The 19,755-nt window shown below is 38.2% G+C and overlaps 1 non-coding gene across 1 annotated transcript; it reads left to right on the top strand.

The window, feature by feature from the left end:
* Nucleotides 1-475: 475 nt before the first annotated feature.
* LOC118147509 (U6 spliceosomal RNA) lies at nt 476-582 on the top strand. Its single transcript, XR_004733965.1, has one exon. It is a non-coding gene; the product is annotated as a U6 spliceosomal RNA (small nuclear RNA).
* The last annotated feature ends 19,173 nt before the right edge of the window (nt 583-19,755 follow it).

Below are 19,755 nucleotides of genomic sequence, written 5' to 3'. Positions count from 1 at the left end.
GATCCTCAAACCCTCTCACCACAACCACCATCACTTTCACAACCTCAGATAGTAATCGTTGCCTACCAACATTGGAACTCTCTCGTTCAAAACGCTGGCACAGCTTTAAAATCCCTGGCAGTTTAGAAACACTTTAGGATCACTGCTCACCCATCTTTCCACTTCATGGCACAGCTTCGGCTCAGATGCACACTGAATCTGAAGGAGCTTTTCAAGCAAGTGAAGCAGCCAATGCGAGGGGGCAGATGGCCTGAGTTTCGCTCCTGGGTCTGCTACTTCAGACATGGATTTATTAGGCAATTGATGTTTCCTTATTCATCAAATGTGCACCAGTTAAGATTCCTCACAGCTGGAGCAGTAGTTCTGTAAGTTTAGGTATGACTTTCATTAGGTATTCATGTAACAAGCAAGAATTAAATGCCTACTGTGTGACCAGTACTGTCTATATGCTAGAGCTATAGAAAAACATAAGGCAGTGCTTGCTTTGGCAACACACATACTGAAATTGGAAAGATACAGAGAAGATTAACATGGCCCCTGCACAAGGATGACACGCAACTTCGTGAAGCGTTCCATGTTCTTAAAAAGAAAAAGAAATTTAAAAAAAAGAAAAACATAAGGCAAGAAAATTCTCAGGAAAAAAACAATTTGATGGAAGAACCAATAAGAGAATATTAGAACAACAAGAGAATATAAGACCAAGAAGAGAATATAAGACCAAGGTGTAGAATGTTACAACAGAGCCATATCCAGAGAGTACGCAAGAGCAGAGCAAAATGGCAGGGAGGACTGGTTTTATCACATGAATGAATGTCGCCTGGATGGGTTCTATGCTTCCTCCTCTCTGGCCTCTGCACAAGTAGCACTTTCACCTCTGCTGAAGCAAGATGCTGAAATTCCAGGTCACGAAAAAATAGCAATCACCTCAAAAAATGCTGAGATCCTGCCGCCAGTATTTCACATGGAGTAGGATGTCTGCTTTGGAAATTTGCAAATATGGATCACCAAAATTATCAATTCTACTAAATCAAGGGAAAGCCAGTTAAACCTAAAATTCTAGGCGAGAGTATACATTTGGGATTGAGAAAATATCCTTATATACGTTTAGAATAATTCCTCAGTAACACAATTTCAATGAGAATATTTCTGGAATTAGGACCAAGTCACTGTTTCTCTTCATTGTAATGGTTCATTACACTTGAGGACTTTGTTGCTACAGGAGTGGCTCCAGGCTACCATTAATACAGACTGTTTGGAGACATTTATATACTCAAATCCCACTTGACACAGGCTGTATTTCTCGAAGCCTCTTATTTTATAGCTCATTTAAATGAAGGAGAACACTTCACATAAAGATTCAGTGTGATGGCAGGAGAAACCAGCTCTCAGAAAGCATCTGAAGGTGCCCTCTTGGCTCAAAGGGCAGTGGACACCAGGCTCCCTAGGGCTGCCTCTGGAATGACCACTGTTTCTTCGGTCTGAGGCTTTGCCACCTGCTACTCAGATAATCGCAGTTGCTTTCATTGAATAGCATTGAAGGAGGCTTTTAAAAAGAATGTTGAATTAGAAAAGGGGAAAGAAATGACTTCATAATGGATTCAATGCTGGTGTTGGGAGTGAATGTGTGCTATTTTTACCAATGCTGTCTTCACTGGCCGTTGCCTCCATCCTTACCATAGTCAATATTGCATTGCATGTTTCTTAATGAGGGGTTTGCTTCAAAGCTAAAGTGATTTCAACTCAGTATGCTTTCATTCAGCTCAGCTGGTGCCCCCAGCACCATCATCTGCTGATCACTGCCATCGCTCAGAGGACAGGACATTAGGGCAAATTAGGGCATGCTGTTTGGTGAAAGCTCAAACCTCCAGTGAAGAATGTGTTTTATTCACTGTATACATGGTGCTGTGTTGCTAACCTAGTGTAATTGCACACCTATATGCCCTCACTTTTTTTCTATGAGGAGTTAAAACAGTGGATCTATACAAAACAGTCCTAGAATCAATATGCATGAAATAAAAAGAGCGAGAAAGATGAATCTGCTTAGAGGCTAGAACAGAATAGAAATGCTCTGTGAAGGTGTTTGCTATTATTTGTTCAGTAGCTCCTAACCTCCTGGCATTTTTATGATGTGGTAACTTCAACCCTTTGTGCACTTCAGGGTCTCCTGAAGGAACAACCAGCAAAGAAGGAATTTGAGAAAAATAAAAACAAAGCAATGGAAATATAAAAAAAACTCTCAGGAAATACAGCAAGAGAAAACCCAGGAACAAAAGGACACTTGTCAGGATGGGAAGTGTCATTTTAAAGTAGCAGAACTGTTTCCTTCTTTCTGCATTATCATAACATGAGAACTCCTGGCTCCCTGCATGTGTGAGAACACAATACACACACAACACATGCATGTGCAAATTGACAACAACAAAAAAAGCCAAATTAACGCAATTTGCTGGTCTGCAACATCCCTAGATTTGAAATGAAGGCACTTGCATCATCTAGAAACTCAGTAATGTTGATTAGCATAGTCAAGCTGTCCCTATGCATACAGAGCCTAAAAATGTAATAAAATCAGCCTCAGTTTCTTAAATGGAGAATATAGTTCTGGGAGGGTAAAAGTGAACATCTTTTCTGTGGTGGGATGTGTGGGGCAGAAGAAAGGATGTGTTAACTGTAATAGCTTCTCTAGACCTTGAATGTCATGAATGGGAAGTTCAACTCATGTATGAGCTTCTTGCATAAAGGAGCCACATATTTAGTTCTATTTCTACATGTGTTCCAAGACAGAGACTTGCACATTTTAGATGTTTGATTATTGTTTGCTGAATAAGTCCCCATCCCTTGTTAATGTGGAGCTGAACTTCTTCAAGGAAAGTCAGTGGCTGCTGTGGGCATTAAAGTCAAAGAACCCTCAGTTCCCTCTCCTTGATTTCTTGGCAGCATTCCACAGGTTAGGATAACTGGACTGCTAAGAATATGAGCTCCAGAGACAGGATGCCTGTTTAAAACCCCAGATCCTGCACGTATAAAGTCTATGAACTAGGGAAATGTGTGTAAGCAATCACATCTCTATTTACTTCATTTGGAAAATATAGATGATAGTGTGAACCTCATGGAGGGATTAGATGAGTTAATATATGTAAAGAGAACTTTCCCTGAAACAAATCAGAAACTCAAAATGTTGGCTGTATTATGACGACTGATCAATCTCTCAATTTTCTTCCCTCAATTTTTATGACACCTACCTCGGGTATGACTGGGATCTGTCAGAGGCTTTCTTGCCTTGTCCTTCCACATTCTGTTTGGACAGATGCAAAACTTTATGGCTTCAATTCCATCTATATGCTAATAATGCCCAAATCAATAGCACAGAGGCTCTCTCTCCCTCAATGGAAAGGTAGAAAACTAGAAAACCAGTTTCCTCTTCCATAGAACATTTAACTAGTTGCCTAAGTTTGTATGTATATATTAAATTGTAATGCATTTTTATTTTATATACAAATAACATGTATACATACTTGAAAAAAATGATGTTTATAAAAATAAATTTTAAAAAAACCGGAAATCCCTTTCCTCCCCCAGAATTACTCTACCTTTCTCCCAGAGACTGCCACTTTTTCAATTTAGGCTTTTCCATTCATGAATTTCCTAATATTAGTCATTGTAGATGGACTTCCTGTTCTGATAAATAACGACTCTACCATATAGGGCATTCCCTTTCCTCTCACCTGCTCCTAATAGAGTCATGCAGCTATCAGCAATTAATTTTATAAATACCATAGACCTCAAGTGGTATCATATAATAGCATTCCCTCAGCTTTTGTTTTGCTTTGTTTACAGCAATTTTGGTTATTCCCTGGCATTTCTCATTGCATTAGTGTCTGCCCTTAGAGCCTGTATGAGTTATTCAGAATTTCAGCGATAGTGCAAAATTCCATGTCACATTTTCCCTGGATATTGCCCTCTTAGAACACTTACCCTGCAGCATTATCCTGGACAGACTTCTCTGTGAGGCCTGCTGCAGAACTGTCATTCTGGCATTTATGTGTGTTTATTCAAGGAAAGCCCATGACTTCCTTTCTCTCCCACAGCCCTGCCTTTCATTTATAATGTCCCTTTTCACTGTGTTGGGATCAGGACATCTGGCAATCTCCTCAGGAAAACTAATGGAATGTGCATTTTCCACTCCTCCATATGTTTGAAAATGTTTATATTCTAATTTAATAATTAATTGAAAGTTTCCTGGAATATAACATTCTGAAATGAAAAAGCGTTTATGCTTAGAGCTTTGAAAATGTTCACATATTTTCTTCTAACATCCAGTATTGGGGTTGAGACGTCGAACGTCAATCTAATGCTATTTTCCATTGTTAAGGAACCAGCAATTTCCTGCTTTAAAAGCTTTTAGCATATTCTGTTTATTCTTGGTGTTCTTAAATTTCACAATAATGTATCTAGAGATGGTCTTTTCAACCATCAAAACCATCCAGAGATGTATAACTTTTGAATCTGAGAAGTTCTCTTGCATTATTTCTTTAATAGCTTCTCCTTCGCCGATTTGACTGTTCTCTTTCTTACTCTAAAACTCTTGATTGAGCTCCTTTGAAAGATGGCTGAGTGTTGTCTTTTCTTATACACGCTACAATCTTATGGCTTTTGGCATTATTTTCTCTGAGTTTTGACTTTATTTTCTGATGCTTTATTGACTTTCAAAATAATTTACTAATTGCATTTGTCATTTTTCTATTTTCCTTGAGTTCTTTCTTATGCAAATAATTTAACTTTATTTCCTAGCATGCTGTTCTTAAATTTTGGATACCATATCTTACAACTGAGGATGTTGCATATTTCTCTTTGTTTGTTTGCCTATACCCTGAGTTAGCACTACTTTCTTGGGCAAGGGTTCCCAGACCCTGGGTCACAGACCAGTATCGATCCGGGGCCTGTTACAAACCAGGCCACACCGCAGGCAGTGAGTGAGTGAAGCGTCATCTGTATTTACAGCTGTTCCCCATTGTGCGCATTCATCTGTATTTACAGCTGTTCCCCATTGCTCACATTACCGCCTGAGCTCCACCTCATGTCAGATCAACTAGCAGTAGATTCTCCTAGGAGCTAGAACCCTATTGTGAACTGTGCCTGTGAGGGATCTAGGTTGCATGCTTTTAATGAGAATTTAATGCCTGATGATCTGACACTGTCTCTCATCGCACCCAGATGGGACTGTCTAGTTGCAGGAAAACAAGCTCAGGGCTTCTACTAATTCCACATTATGGTGAGTTGTATAATTATTTCATTACATATTAAAATGTAATAATAATAATAGAAATAAAGTGCAATAAATGTCGAGAGCTTGAATCATCCTGAAACCATCCCTTCACCCAGGTCTGTGGAAAAATTGTCTTCCACAAAACCAGTCCCTGGTGCCAAGAAGGTTGGAGACTGCTGTTCTTGGGGTCACTTGCTGAGTATTTAATTTTATTTTTCTCTTCCTTGTAAGATTTATGCAAATGCCTGGTGATGCTTGGTCCCTATTTACATGTTAAAGGAAATAATAATGCCCAGTGCCAAGATTTTTGTTTCTAATGCCATTCTTCAATACGAGGATCCAGGGTTCCTTGCAGAAATGGCCTATCCTAAGGTTGGAACAGGGAATATAGTGCCAGAAAGTAAGAAAGCTAAAAAAAAAAAAAAAAAATTACACCACTGGGGGTGTGTCAAAGAAAGTAGGACACAGCTGAACAAACTTCCAATGGCCAATGCTAAAACATTTTGAGCAATAAAATAAATAACTGTTTTGGATTATCAACCAAAGTGTTATATCAACCAAAATAAATATCCACAAGTTCTTTCCAAAGTGAAGGCAAATAATTAAATAAATAAATGGGGAAAGAAACAACTGTCCCATGTAGAAGAATTCCCAATAATTTATATACTACTTTGACCTCAGTTTTCTACTCCCGAAGCGTGGTCGATGCACAGTAACTTTTTCCAATAAGTATAGAACAAAGTAAAAAAAAAAAGCGGGGGGAGGGCCGGGTGCGGTGGCTCAAGCCTGTAATCCCAGCACTTTGGGAGGCCGAGGCGGGTGGATCACGATGTCAAGAGATCGAGACCATCCTGGTCAACATGGTGAAACCCCGTCTCTACTCAAAATACAAAAAATTAGCTGGGCATGGTGGCGCAGGCCTGTAATCCCAGCTACTCGGGCGGCTGAGGCAGGAGAATTGTCTGAACCTAGGAGGCAGAGGTTGCGGTGAGCCGAGATTGCGCCATTGCACTCCAGCCTGGGTAACAAGAGCGAAGCTCCGTCTCAAAAAAAAAAAAAAGAAAGAAAAAAAAAAAGCGGGGGGAAAGAGAAGTAACTTTGCAGCCAAGAAACCTAAAATACAGTATTTCAGCCAGGTGATCAAGGTTAACATTATCTGTGGCAAGTCATGTTGACAGCATGATTCTTGATATGATATGCTAAAAATAGCACTTTATTTCTGCTTTGTTCCCTCCAAAAATATCAAACTCCTAGTCTAACCATACAAATAGCAGCTGACAAGTCCCAATTGAGGGATATGCTACAAAATACCTGATGTTAGAGAATGTCAAGCTCATCAAAAATAAGGAAAATCTAAGAAACAGTCACTGCCAAGAGAAGCCTAGAGAAGCAGGATGACTAAACGAAATGTGGTATCCTGCATAGAATCCTGATACAGAGAAACTTTAGTTAATAACAATGTCAAAATCAGTGTATTCGGTATAACAAATGTACCATACTAATACAAGATGTTAATAATTGGGGAATCTGGACTTCCTTTGCAATATTTTATTCTAGACTAACTCTTTCTGAAATAAGAAGCTTATTGTGTGTGTGTGTGTGTGTGTGTGTGTGTGTGTGTGTGTGTGTGATAGTAGAATATGGTATAGGTGTTCTACACACATGAATACAATACATGGGGGAATCTTTACTTTGGGAAAAGTGAGTAAAGGGATCTTCAGGGAGAGTGAGCCACACCATTCATTTAAAACCTTTTGCATGCCTTGATATGTTCACTTTTTGGCTTGAGAAAAGTGTTCAGCTTCCTTGAGTTAAGGTAAAGAGAAATGGTAGAGTTTATAACATGTTCTGTTTTCTTTGGCATTTCTAAATTTAGAGCATCTCTGAGGTTCTGGAAGGAGGCCCGAGTCACACGTGTGCAGTTTTCCCAATGATGCTTCCCTTTACCCAGGTAGCTTCTCTACCACTTATGGCAACTTAAATCTGCTTGACATAAATCTGGAATTATTTTTCCAAATTGATATTCTGTTTTTTCAATGATTTTTTTTCTTATTGTTGGTGCAGTTTTAGAATTGTTTTAGAAAGTCATCACAGTAAAGAAAGAAGCATTAAATCAGGAATATATGGTTCTTTTCTGTGTCGTGAGTGGAGACCTGGTGGCTGTTCAGGTTGACAGTTGTGGTACTTAACACAATCTCACCCTGCTCATCCTGCCTTTAAAGATAGGACATGGCCAGTTATGAGTTCTGGGTGACAAACATGTGAGTACCTTTCAACCCATGGGCCCAGCCTCTTGCCACTTATATCCTAAGTCTAACCTCTTCTTCAGGGGATAAAAACAGCAAGAGTTTGCTTATCAGGGCCATTTTATTATTTTTTTCAAACTCAGAAAACAAGAAGAGAGGTTGATACATTTTCCAGTACTATTGCTGGGCTTTTCATCTACCAGCATCACCCAGTAAAGTTACTCTTTTGAAATGCACACTCTGAGCTAGGTTTTTTTTCTATCCTTCATCTTTGGAGCTCTGGTAAGATGAATCTTAGCACAAATGGTGATTCTCAGTGAGGAGACAAGGAATAGTCTTCACTACATGTCCAATGCGTTTCAAAGCCATCTGATCAGTATTCACTTAAGCACATATTTCTTTTACTGAAATGTTTATAATTTTCCTTGATGGTACACCTCAGCCTTCCTACTTCCAGAAAGAATCACTGCCCTTTTGTGAGCCGTGATGACTGGTTGTGGTGAGCAGTTCCGCTCAGGTGACATACCATGGACAGCAAATACAAACAAGCGGCTCTAGTGTGAGAATCCCTGTGATCATACGCGAGGATTTTAATACCATAAGTGGCATGTGAAAGCAATTGTTTTCTTCATTAGTGAAATGGGAATAATAATGTATAACATACAGGTTCACTATGTTAAATGATACACTGAATATAGAGTGCCTGGTGCATTAGCAATCAATACATATTCGCTATTATCATTTTGGTAGGAATAAAAAGATTGCAGTCCAAAAATACAGCAGAGCATGGGGATATATCAAGACGGTACAGATCTACAATTTATCAAGTAGCTGCTAGGTACTGGGGAAACATGGTGAATTAGTAAAGTTTTGCACTCTGTGGGGAAGATCTTTATATAAGAGAATAGTCATAATGCCTTGTTGCATGATGCATGGGTGACTAGAGGTATGCATAGGTTGCTACAGCAGCAAGGAGAAGAGGCAAATAATTAAACTGGGGTAGGAGTATGAGCTTAGGAAAGAGTTTTATGTGGAGATTGTGTCCATGCATGGTGTTACAAGCAGGCGAAGATGGATGAATGTGTGTGCGTGTGTGTGTGTGTGTGTGCGCACGCATGTGCGCGCTTTGTATCTTACAGCCATAACACTTATGCTGACATTGAATCATCCTCCTCAGTAACTGGGGAAACTCCTTTGGGAACCAATCTTAAATTTCACCATCTTTCCGGGCTTTTGAAATGACTCTATCTTCAAATTCCTGAATTTCCACAATCTGTTCTCTGACTTTACCTTTCATTAAATCTGCATCTCAATCTTTACTCTCAGTACATCTGCATCTCAATCTTCCTCTTCTCAGTTCTATCCTAATGTACCAGCCCATTAACCCCTGTTTCATTTTATTTGACTCTCTCCCTCCATGGTGATACACGTAAACCTCGTGCTCATTGCAGTGCCTGTCTCTCTTCAGCATTGGCACTCTATCACCTCTCCATAACTTCCCACTATTTCTTTCTTGCCAATCATCAACCCTGTCTTGTATCCACTCTCTATCATCTTTGATGCTAGAAATCAAGGCCCTGATGGTCAAAGGCATTAAACTATCTATTGGGTTTGCCATAATTGCATTACGTGGTTTATTATTTTGCAGATATTTAATGTTGTATGTGATAAAATATTACTTTTTCTACTAATTTTATTTAACTAGCTGAAAATCTAGCAAAACGTTGCTTAGTAGAAGCCGACAAGATAATTTTACAACTGTTTGCTCTATTTAAGTCTATGTTAAATATATGTTTCTAATTTGCTAAAACCCTTCATCCATCTTATTGGAGTCTTCCCTACTTATTAACCACATGTGTCCTTTGCTACTTAAAATACCACATTCATACATAAGTATGTTGAAATTCTTCTACTTTAAAAATGCAAACACACTTTTCTATATTCCTGAATCATACTCGAGCCATACCAGGTTATTTGCAGTCTTCAATATTTTGCCTATGGTTCTGTTTTTGCTTGGAATGCAGTCTTCTTCCTCATCTCAATATTATTTCATCAGTCTGCAAGATGTGACCTTGAAATGTGTCTCCTATGTGAACACTGTTTTTCTCCTTTGCTCCAGTCTGAAACTATTCTTGTGTTCTTCCCTAGCCTCCTGGGATTTCCACCCTCATAGCGATTATCATTTATTTTAAATATTTACTTTTATGTACCTGCTATGGTCTCTGAGCTACTCCTTCACTAAAGACAGTGGTTGTCATCCATCATTAACCCTAGGAAATAGAATAGCCTGTGTCATATTGTGGACTCAGCAGAGTGAAGAAGTGACTGAATGCATAAATTAATGAAACATGGCTCCATACATGTGCCCCATTTTCCTATGTACTGACCTATGTTCTCTATTGATAAGCCACAGATGATAACACCAAAAGGAGTGGCTCCTTGGTAAATGCTATGGAGTTAATATTTCCCCAGAAGAGGCCTTGTTCATGGCTGCTGTGGTCAATATCACATAGCTATCTTATTCTCATTCCTGGTCCTTTACATGTCATCTATAGCTGATGTGGAAACTCAGAGCTGCCAGATGGAGAAACATTATCAGCATGATTCAGTGACCTAAGAAAAGGCTCCCTTCTTACTAATCAATTTATGTTTTTAATAGGCACAAAAATACATTTTACACGTTGGAGGATCGCAAAGTCTATGGTTATCATACAGCAAATTATCTTTAGCTTTGCCTTTTAATCACAGTTGGCAAATAAATAAAAAGCCTTAATAATTAATTTTCAGATATATCAAAGCAGGGAGGCATTAACCTTTTATTTGAGACCTCAATAGCAAAGTAGAGTTTGGTGAGATTATATATATTCTAGAAAAAATGAAATGAAGTTTAACATAAAATATAAACATTAGAACATCTTAAGAATTGAAATATTGAACATAGACACTCGCTGGAAGAAATAGTCTTCCACTTTAAGCATTTATATTGCTTAAAAAACAGAAAACTTCTTTGAGAGACCCAGGCGGGTGGATCACGAGGTCAAGAGATCGAGACCATCCTGGTCAACATGGTGAAACCCCGTCTCTACTAAAAATACAAAAATTAGCTGGGCATGGTGGAGCGTGCCTGTAATCCCAGCTACTGGGGAGGCTGAGGCAGGAGAATTGCTTGAACCCAGGAGGCGGAGGTTGCGGTGAGCCGAGATTGTGCCATTGCACTCCAGTCTGGGTAACAAGAGCGAAACTCTGTCTCCAAAAAAAAAAAAAAACAAAACAAAACAGAAAACTTGACCTCTCCCACAAGTTGAAGAGTAAACTTATGACTTTTAGGGTAATGAAAATCTCATGTAGTTTCCGTTTTCACATGCCTAGCCTCTGTTTCATGGATCAGTGAACTCGTAAAGCATTGATAAGACCATGGCAAATATTCTGAATGAGGAGACACCAGAGGTCCAGGGATACCTAACAAAAGGGAGAGAATATTAAACACAAATGAAGTTTTTAAAACAACAACAACACAACTGTATATTGACTGGTAAAATACACATCCAAGGCATATGTATTACTTTTCAAAGTTTTTAATGCCAGAGAAATGTTCACAAAGGTGAATCAATAATTTTAGCCATGAAAAATGAATGATACATACTTCTGCTTGACAAAAGCTGCTCAGGCTTTCTCAACATTGAGGAATTAGTAATCTGTATGAAGAATGGCATATTTCCAACCACCTTTTCTAATATTTAATATGAATATTATTCATGTAATATTATTTATAGTTGGTATTATATGAATAGTATGCAGGTAGAAAAGCAAGTAATAAATAAAGAATTCATTTTGAGTCTGATGTCGAAGAAGCTTGGAAGTCATCGTTCCCATCCTCACAACAGAAAAAGCTGAGCAAACTAAAAATTAACAACTTTTCTTAGGTCCATCATAGAATTGAGATCACAAGGGAGACTACTGCCCCCAAAATTGGAGGAATAGGTTATTACAGAGACCCTCAGCTCACTGGAGCAGAAGCCTAATGCTGGAGACAGTACCAAGGAAGGAAAATTTAAAGTATAATTCACGAATTGCTGAAGGCAACTCAGGTGGACAAGCCTGAGGGTTCAAAGCTCCAGAGGTGCCAGTCTTAGGAGGATTCCTTAAACTCACTTTTTTGAGTTCTATCTCCAAGAGCTCTACCAAATTCTCACAGTGCAGACTGGAGAGAGATACCTTTGTGCTTCTAGAGAGGAGAGGGATTGGGGATAGCCATTTTTAAATATGCCAGAAGCATTCCGTTCTTACTATGACCTGCTATCAAGAGAAACTATTTCACCAAAGCCCAATAGACTGGGGTTTTAACAGAATCTAACTAACCTAGGAAAAAAGAAATAACCAACTTCAGCTCACTCTAGACTTTGGTAGGGAAAAGAGAAATGTCTACCAGGTTCTCAGGATAAAGACAGGAGAACGAAGACAAGGATGCTTCTGCCAGGGGAACGAAAAACTAACCATTTAAGAATATGCCCCAAGTATTCTGCTCTCCTTAGCAAAAGCATATTTTTAAGAGCAGTTCTTTATCCAGAACTGAACTGCCTTGGATTTTACCAGTGCCTAACAAACCTAGGAGTGGGGATTACCTAATTCCAGACCCCTCTAGCCTTTCTATTTTTATCTAGGGTGAGGAAGGGACTGAGAAGCACTTGGGAAGGTCACAGCCCAAGGACAAAGGCTTACTAGAAGCCTGAGAGCAAATCACAGGCCCACAGAATGCTTTACCTTCCTCTAACACTTGCTACTACTTTAACAAGGCCTCTGTGACAGCATTACATTGCATAAAACTGCACATCTCAGACCCTATGTAAGATGAAGTCATACAGAAGCCAAAAAAAATTATCTGGGCAGTTAGTGAGGGTAAGAGAGTCCTTCATAAGGCTTCCCTTTTGACAAAAAGCAGCCCCCAAAGAAAAGCCTGTAAATTTGAGCTGCAGACATAGATAAGCAAGCTGGAAGCTTGAACCAGTGAATGCTGGCAGTTGTGCCAATAGGAAAAGGCTACCTGAGTCTCAGGGATGTTCAACTTGGAGGCTCCCTCTTCCCTTTTCTTTGTCGCCACATGTGCAGTAAAGAAGTAGGCAACATGGCCCTGGTCAGATAGGGACCCCATCTGCATAATAAAAGACTAGGGTGAGATGGCCAGTTTCTTTTCCTGCTATGTAAAAGGCTCACCTGGCCCAAGGAATTCTCTGCGCCCTATGCAAATCAGACACTGCCTCCTCAAACTCATCCATAAAACCTTGTCCATTTCACGATGGAACCAGAAGACTCACTCAGGAACCTTCCCTCTGCAGGAAAGAGAGCTTTTCTCTTTCTTTCACCTGTTCAATCTCAATGCTTAACCTCACTTCCTGTGCATCCATGTCCCTGATTTTCTTGATGTGAGACAACGAGCCTTGGATACTACTCCAGATGAATGACATCACTTCAGAAGTATCTAGGGAAACTCAAAGACAAGAAGGAAGGAAAAACAAGGGCAACAGAAGAATTTTAGCATCTGACATCTACAGTTACATTAAACAGTAAACACTGTCTAACTCCTGGACCAAGAAACATAAAATCTCATGTTAAAGGCCCTTTCACTGGTTTCCTTTACCAACTACAACATTTGAAGAGATGCAGCGGGGATAAAAAACAGACTAAAATATGGCAGAACTACTATAATTACTAGACCAAGAGTTTAAAATAATTTCAATGTAAATGTGACTAATATGCTAAAGACCATAATGGGAAAAGTGGATGACATGTAAAAGAATACCATTAATATAAACAGAAAGATGAAAACTCTAAGAAAGAAGCAAAAGGAAATCCTACTAATGAAAGCACTGTATTACAGCCATGATAAATGCTTATTGTGGGCTCATCAGGAGATTGAAAATAGCAAAGGCAATAATCAGTGAGCTTGATGATATGTCAATAAAAACTTTCCAGAATGAAATCCAAAGACAAAAAGAACGAAAAATAAAACCCAGGATATTCAAAAACAAAAAGCCAGGATATTCAAAAATTACATAATCACAAAAGGTATAGTATATGCATAATGGGAATGGCAGAAAAAGAAGAGAAAGAGAAAAAATTGAAGTTATCATACGGCAATGTTTTCCAAAATTAATGGTGGGCACAAAATACAGGAGTCTCAGAGAATATCAAACAGGATAAATATCTGAAATACTCGCAAATCAATAAAACAAATAAATTGCACATAGTGTATATATTCTAATTGTAAAAATTCAAAGACAATGAGAAAACCTTGAAATAAGCTGGCATGGGGGTGGAAGTAACATAGGAGAAATAAAAAGTCTTCTCAAACCTGTAGAAAAACGAAACATTGGCCTGGCACGGTGGCTCATGCCTATAATCCCAACACTTTGGAAGGCCAAAACAGGTGAATTGAATCACCTGAGGTCAAGAGTTTGAGACCAGCCTGGCCAACATGGTGAAACTTTGTCACTACTGAAAATACAAAAATTAGCCAGGCATGTTGGCAAGATCCTATAATACCAGCTACTTGGGAGGCTGAGGCATGAGAATTGCTTGAACCTGGGAGGTGGAGGTTGCAGAGAGCCAAGGTCGTGCCACTGCACTCCAGCCTGAGACAGAGCAAGACTCCATCTCAAAATAAATAAATAAATAAATACAAATACATAAAACATTGAGGAAATTTGGCATCAATAGAGCTACCTTGAAAGAAATGTTAAAAGAGTTTCTCCAAAGAGAAGAAAATTTACATAGGTTAGAAACTCAGATTACATAATGAAAGGAAGAGTGTTAGAAAGATAATACAAGTAAAATAGTTTCTGTGTTCTTAATTAATTTATCAGATAATAGTTTGTTGAAAATAATAGTAGTGATATATTCTGTGACTTTAGCTTTTTGATAAGTGAGATGAATAACAGCAACTTTATAAAGAACAGGAGAGAGAAATTGAGAATACTCTTCTAAGTACTTGTACTCCTATGAGAAGTATAGTGTTGTTTGAATGCAGACTTAAATTTGCTGTAAATCAATACTGCAAACTCTAGGATAGCCACTCAAAAAAGTAAATAAATATAATTAATATGCTAAGAGAGGAAAGAAGATGGAATCACACAAAGTTCTCAATTAAAGCCAGATAAGGCAGAAAAATAATGGAATGCAAAAAGAAGCAAATAAAAAGGACAGCAAATTTGTAACAAATATCGTTGGATTGTAGACATTCATCCAACCATAGCAATAATCATTTTAACCATCAGCAGCCTAATTATAGGAATTTAGACAAAGACTATCAGAATGGGAGCAAAACAAAGATGCAACTGTATGTTGTCTAACAAGAAATCCACTTTAAATGGAAAGAACTTGATAAGTTGTAAATAGAGTAATATAGAAAAATAAGTGTGCTAATACTAATCAAAAAGAACACTAAAGTAACTACTAATTTCAGAATAAGCCAACTTAAGAAAATAAAACCAAAGATGAAAGAGGAACATTACATAATGATGAGGGATCAATTTTCCAAAATGCGTAACAACTCTTATATGTATATGCTGAAGAACAATCTGTCAAAATATGTGAAGCCAAAACTGAACAACCTATCATCTAGGTATTAAGTAAGCCCAGCATTCATTGCCTGTTCTTCCTGATGCTATGCCCACCTGCGCCCCCTCCACTGGCAGGCCACAGTGTGCTCTTTCCATTCATGTGTCCATGTGTTCTCATTGTTCAACTCCCACTTATAACTGAGGACATTCAGTGTTTGGTTTTCCGTTCCTGTGTAAGTTCGCTGAGGATACAGCTTCTAGCTCCATCCATGACCCTGAAAAGAACATGATCTCCTTCCTTTTTATGGCTTCATGGTATTCCATGGTGTAGGTATACCACATTTTCTTTATCCTGTCTATCATTGAAGGGCATTTCGGTTGATTCCATGTCTTTGCTATTGTAAATAGTGCTGCAGTGAACATACATGTGCATGTTTCTTTATAATAGAACAATTTATATTCTTTTGGGTATATTCCCAGTAATGAGATTACTTGGTTAAATGGTATTTCTTCTTATAGATCTTTGAGAAATCCCCACACCATCTACCACAATGGTCGAACAAATTTACACTACCATCAACAGTATATAAGCGTTCTTTTTTCTCCACAATCTTGCTGGTGTCTGTTGTTTCTTGACTTGAGAAGTATCTGTTCATATCCTTTGCCCACTTTTTAATGGGATTATTTGTTCTTTTTCCTGTAAATTTGTTTAAGTTCCTTGTAGACTCTGGATATTAGACCTTTGCCAGATGAATAGATTGCAAAAATTTTCTCCCATTCTGTAGGTTGTCTGTTCACTTGATGATATGATGACAGTTTCTGAAGAAGCTCTTTAGTTTAATTAGATCCTGTCGGGGGTGAGACTCCAAAAGTTAGGCAGGAGTCAGAAGCCTCAGCCTATTCCCATATAAATAATAAAGAAGAAAATAGCTAGAGATATAACCATAGTAGTTATTCATATGTGATCTTAGTTAATCATAGGTGATCTTAGTTCTTTTACTAATGCCTCTCAGTTTGTGAAGTGTAAACCTGGGGTGACATTGTGAAAGGAATGACCCTAAGTCAAGAAACTTTAAGCCCTCTGTCATGCCTGTGTAAGGGCTGCTAGAGGGCACCTTGGCTATGTGGCAGCACCAGCACTGGGAAAGTGCCCGCTGTTTAGCAAGCTGCAGAAGATGTCAGAGATGTCTCCTTCCCTGGAGGACTTAGGAGAAAACTCTGCTCCTCCAAGCTCTTGCCGTAGGCCTGACGGCTGTCAGGTAGGCTCACAGACATCCAGGGGCTTAATTGTCTCTATGTGATGCTGTGCTTCAGTGGTCACGTTCCATGTCCACTCTCATGTTCTGCTTCTGCACCTGGTTCCTTTTTTCTTAGAAGAGACAATCAGTAAAATTACTATAAATTTAAATTAAAAATTAAAAATTACTGATTATTGAGTTTTAAAATTATAAATATTTTTGAAAATTTAAAATTTCTGATTATCAAGTTTTGTTTTCTAAAGATGGTGAACAGTTGTAAAATTTTCAATTAAAATGAAGTTCTTAAGAAAATCTCACAGCTCTTCAAGAACATAAACTAGTACAACTTTCTGCTCTAAGGTATCAAGGTATAGTCAATTAGGGATGAGAATAGTAAGAAATCAGGAGACTTTCCTAGATGTTCATCCTGCTTGCTGTATGCAAGTGGTCTAGCCATTGGATGAGAGTGGCCTGAATGCCTGGAGGAGAGTCGATGGTCCACCAGGATCACCAGCCTTTGAGTGTCAGAGAAGTGAGAAATAAATCACTGCTGTAATTGAGCCATTTGCATTTTGGGCCCATTTATTAGAACAATGTGTTAACTAATCCAAGTGACATGGTGCATCCAAATTCCATCTCAGGATGTGGAGCAGTGGAGAAAAAGTGAGTTTTTCAGAGAGATGAATAACATTTTTTAACTGGTGAATTAGGAACAAATGTTAAACACTTAATATTCTTTGAGAATATTCTGAAAGATATTTATTCAGAATATTCTGACTCTGTCTCATTTAACAAAATTTCTGACCTGCAAGATTTTTTGTTCAGGCTTTAAAATAGTTACTAACCAATCCACTGCAGTGGTTTCTGTTTTGAGAGGTAATTGTTCCAAAACACTGATTTAGTGTTCTTCAGTTATCTCGTTGACACAGGAGCTTACTTTCTCTCCCTCTGCCCCAACTTCCTATCAAAGAACACTTGCCTTAGCTCAACACCTCTAATTATCATTTTCTCAGTTTCCCTGAGTAGCTTAGTCTATTGCTCAAATATTCATTATACCAAAATACAGTTATCCTACAGAGATTAAAAGCCAATTCCTGTGATCACACAGCCATGTGATTGAGCTGCTGTTGCTTGGCCTGAGAAGCTAATATAAGATTGAATTGGAGTAAAACTTGGATGCAAGACCACTTATCCATGTGGTTTCTATAAACACTTTGCTTCCATAGACACATTGTCTGAGATTTTCTTACATTCTCCTTTGCCTGACACTAGGAGAACTTAATGTCTGTCCTGATAAAGGTGTGTTTGCCACCTGTCAAATATATAGGTATTTATTAAGCAAAAATTTTATAACATTGATTTTTTTCAAAATCTAATAAAACAAATAATATTTTACTTGAATTATTACAATGTTCCAGATGAATAGCAACAGAAAATGTGGAACTTTAACTTTTCATAGAAATGAGCTCATGCAGAACTACTAAGATATGTTTGCAAAATAAGCAATATGCTGCCGTGATTCACGTCATGTGTACATATATATGTACAGGACATTAGTACATATGTCCTAATGATCTTCTGTATAGTAAGGCTATTATTCTTCTACTGCCATGTGTTTTATTTAGGGGATGAGAGTAATTATTCTGGCTATCATTAAATATGATTGTCACATTTATTATTGGTACTTTCGTAGTTACTTTTTGGAATATTTAAAATATCTCAAGACATGGCTTAGAGGATAATAATGACATTTTTGATGCACATGTATCAATTCAGTCAACAAATATATCTTGGGAACTATTATGAGTCAAATACCCAGGGTAATGTGGGATAAACTTAATGGGAAGGATAAACAATGCATATCACTTAGGTATTTATGTAGAAATAAATTTAATATATGAATTAACTAGTAATATATCTTTAAGATTTATCTATATCTTTTTTGTGGCTTAATAGCTTATTTCTTTTCATCACTCAATAATATTACATTGTCTGGATGTTGTTTACTCAATCACCTACTGAAGGACATCTTGATTATTTATGAGTTTTGATAGTTATGAATAGAGCTGCTATAAGCATCCGTATTCAGGATTTTGTGTAGACACAACTTTTTGACACTTTCAATCATGGAGTGTCATGGAGCAGGATTGCTGGATTGCATGTTAACAGTTATATTTAGTTTTGTAAGAAACTGCCAGCCAGGTAAGGAGACTTCATACTTGTAATCCCATGTTACCAGTGGTGACTCTATACCAGTATGCAGCAAATTCGATCCTTGCCTCCTCAGAGGAAAGAATCTGGCCTAAGGCAGAAGTAGGTTTAAGGCAGAGGGAAAGACCAAGGCAAGTTTTAGATTAGGAGTGAGAGTTTATTTAAGTTTTAGAGCAGGAGCAAAAGCAAGCACAGTACATTTGGAAGAGGCCCAAGTGGATAACTTGAGAAGTCCAAGAGCCCCATTCAGCCCTTAACTTGGGGTTTCATACATTGGCTTGGTTTCAGGGTGTGTGTTTCTCTTCCCTTGATTTTTCTGTGGAGACAGCTGTTGCTTAACTGCTGCATGTACAGCGTGGGTCAGCACTTGGGAGTTATCGCATGCATAGTGCATTTACTGAGGTTTGTGCTCAGGCTCTCTAGTGGTGATTTTCCTTTACCAGTCGAATGCCCCCAAAGCAAGGTCATAATCCACTATCATTGCCTCTTAGTTTGCATGCTTGAGCCTATTTGCCCAACTCCTGAATCTTATTAGGAAACTGCTGATCACCAGCTCCAAGTGTTTTCTATTAGGAGACTGTCTTCCCTTGACACTAGCTGCAACCAATTATCATTTTAGAGAGACAGTTTAACAACAGCCTCACCGTGATCTGATGGTCACCTGACATTCCTGGGAGGAGCCCTCTCTTGCCCTGCTCATGTCTGTCTAACCACCTACTTTAACATCACTTTGGGAAGCTGAGATTGGGAAGTTTGCTTGAACTCAGGAGTTCGAGATCAGCCTGGGAAACAGAATGAGATCCTGTTTCTACAAAAATAAAATAAATATAAAATAAAACAAAATAACAGCAAAACAAAACAAAATAAAATAAAAAAATAAAGCTGGGTGTGCTAGCATGTGTCTGTAGTCCCAGCTACTTGGTAGGCTGAGGTTGGAGGGTGGCTTAAGCCTGGGAGGCTGAGGTCTAACCTGGGTTACAAAGCAAGACCCTGCTCAAAAAATAATTAATTAAATAAAAAAAGAAAGAAAGAAACTGAATCTTCATTCCAAAGTAGCTATACCATTTTGCATTCCTATCATCAATGAATGAGAGTTCTTTTTGCTCCACATCCTTTGCAAGCATATGGTGTTGTAAGTACTTTGGAATTTGGCCATTCAAATAGGTATGTAATAGTAGTTCATTGTTGTTTTTATTTGCAATTTCGTAATGACCTATGATGTTACCTATCTTTTCATATGC

Source organism: Callithrix jacchus, chromosome 14 (genome assembly GCF_049354715.1).
Source record: "Callithrix jacchus isolate 240 chromosome 14, calJac240_pri, whole genome shotgun sequence".
Lineage (NCBI taxonomy): Eukaryota > Metazoa > Chordata > Mammalia > Primates > Cebidae > Callithrix > Callithrix jacchus.
Note: the sequence above shows the minus strand (reverse complement) of the source record. Positions and strands in the feature narration are given on the sequence as shown.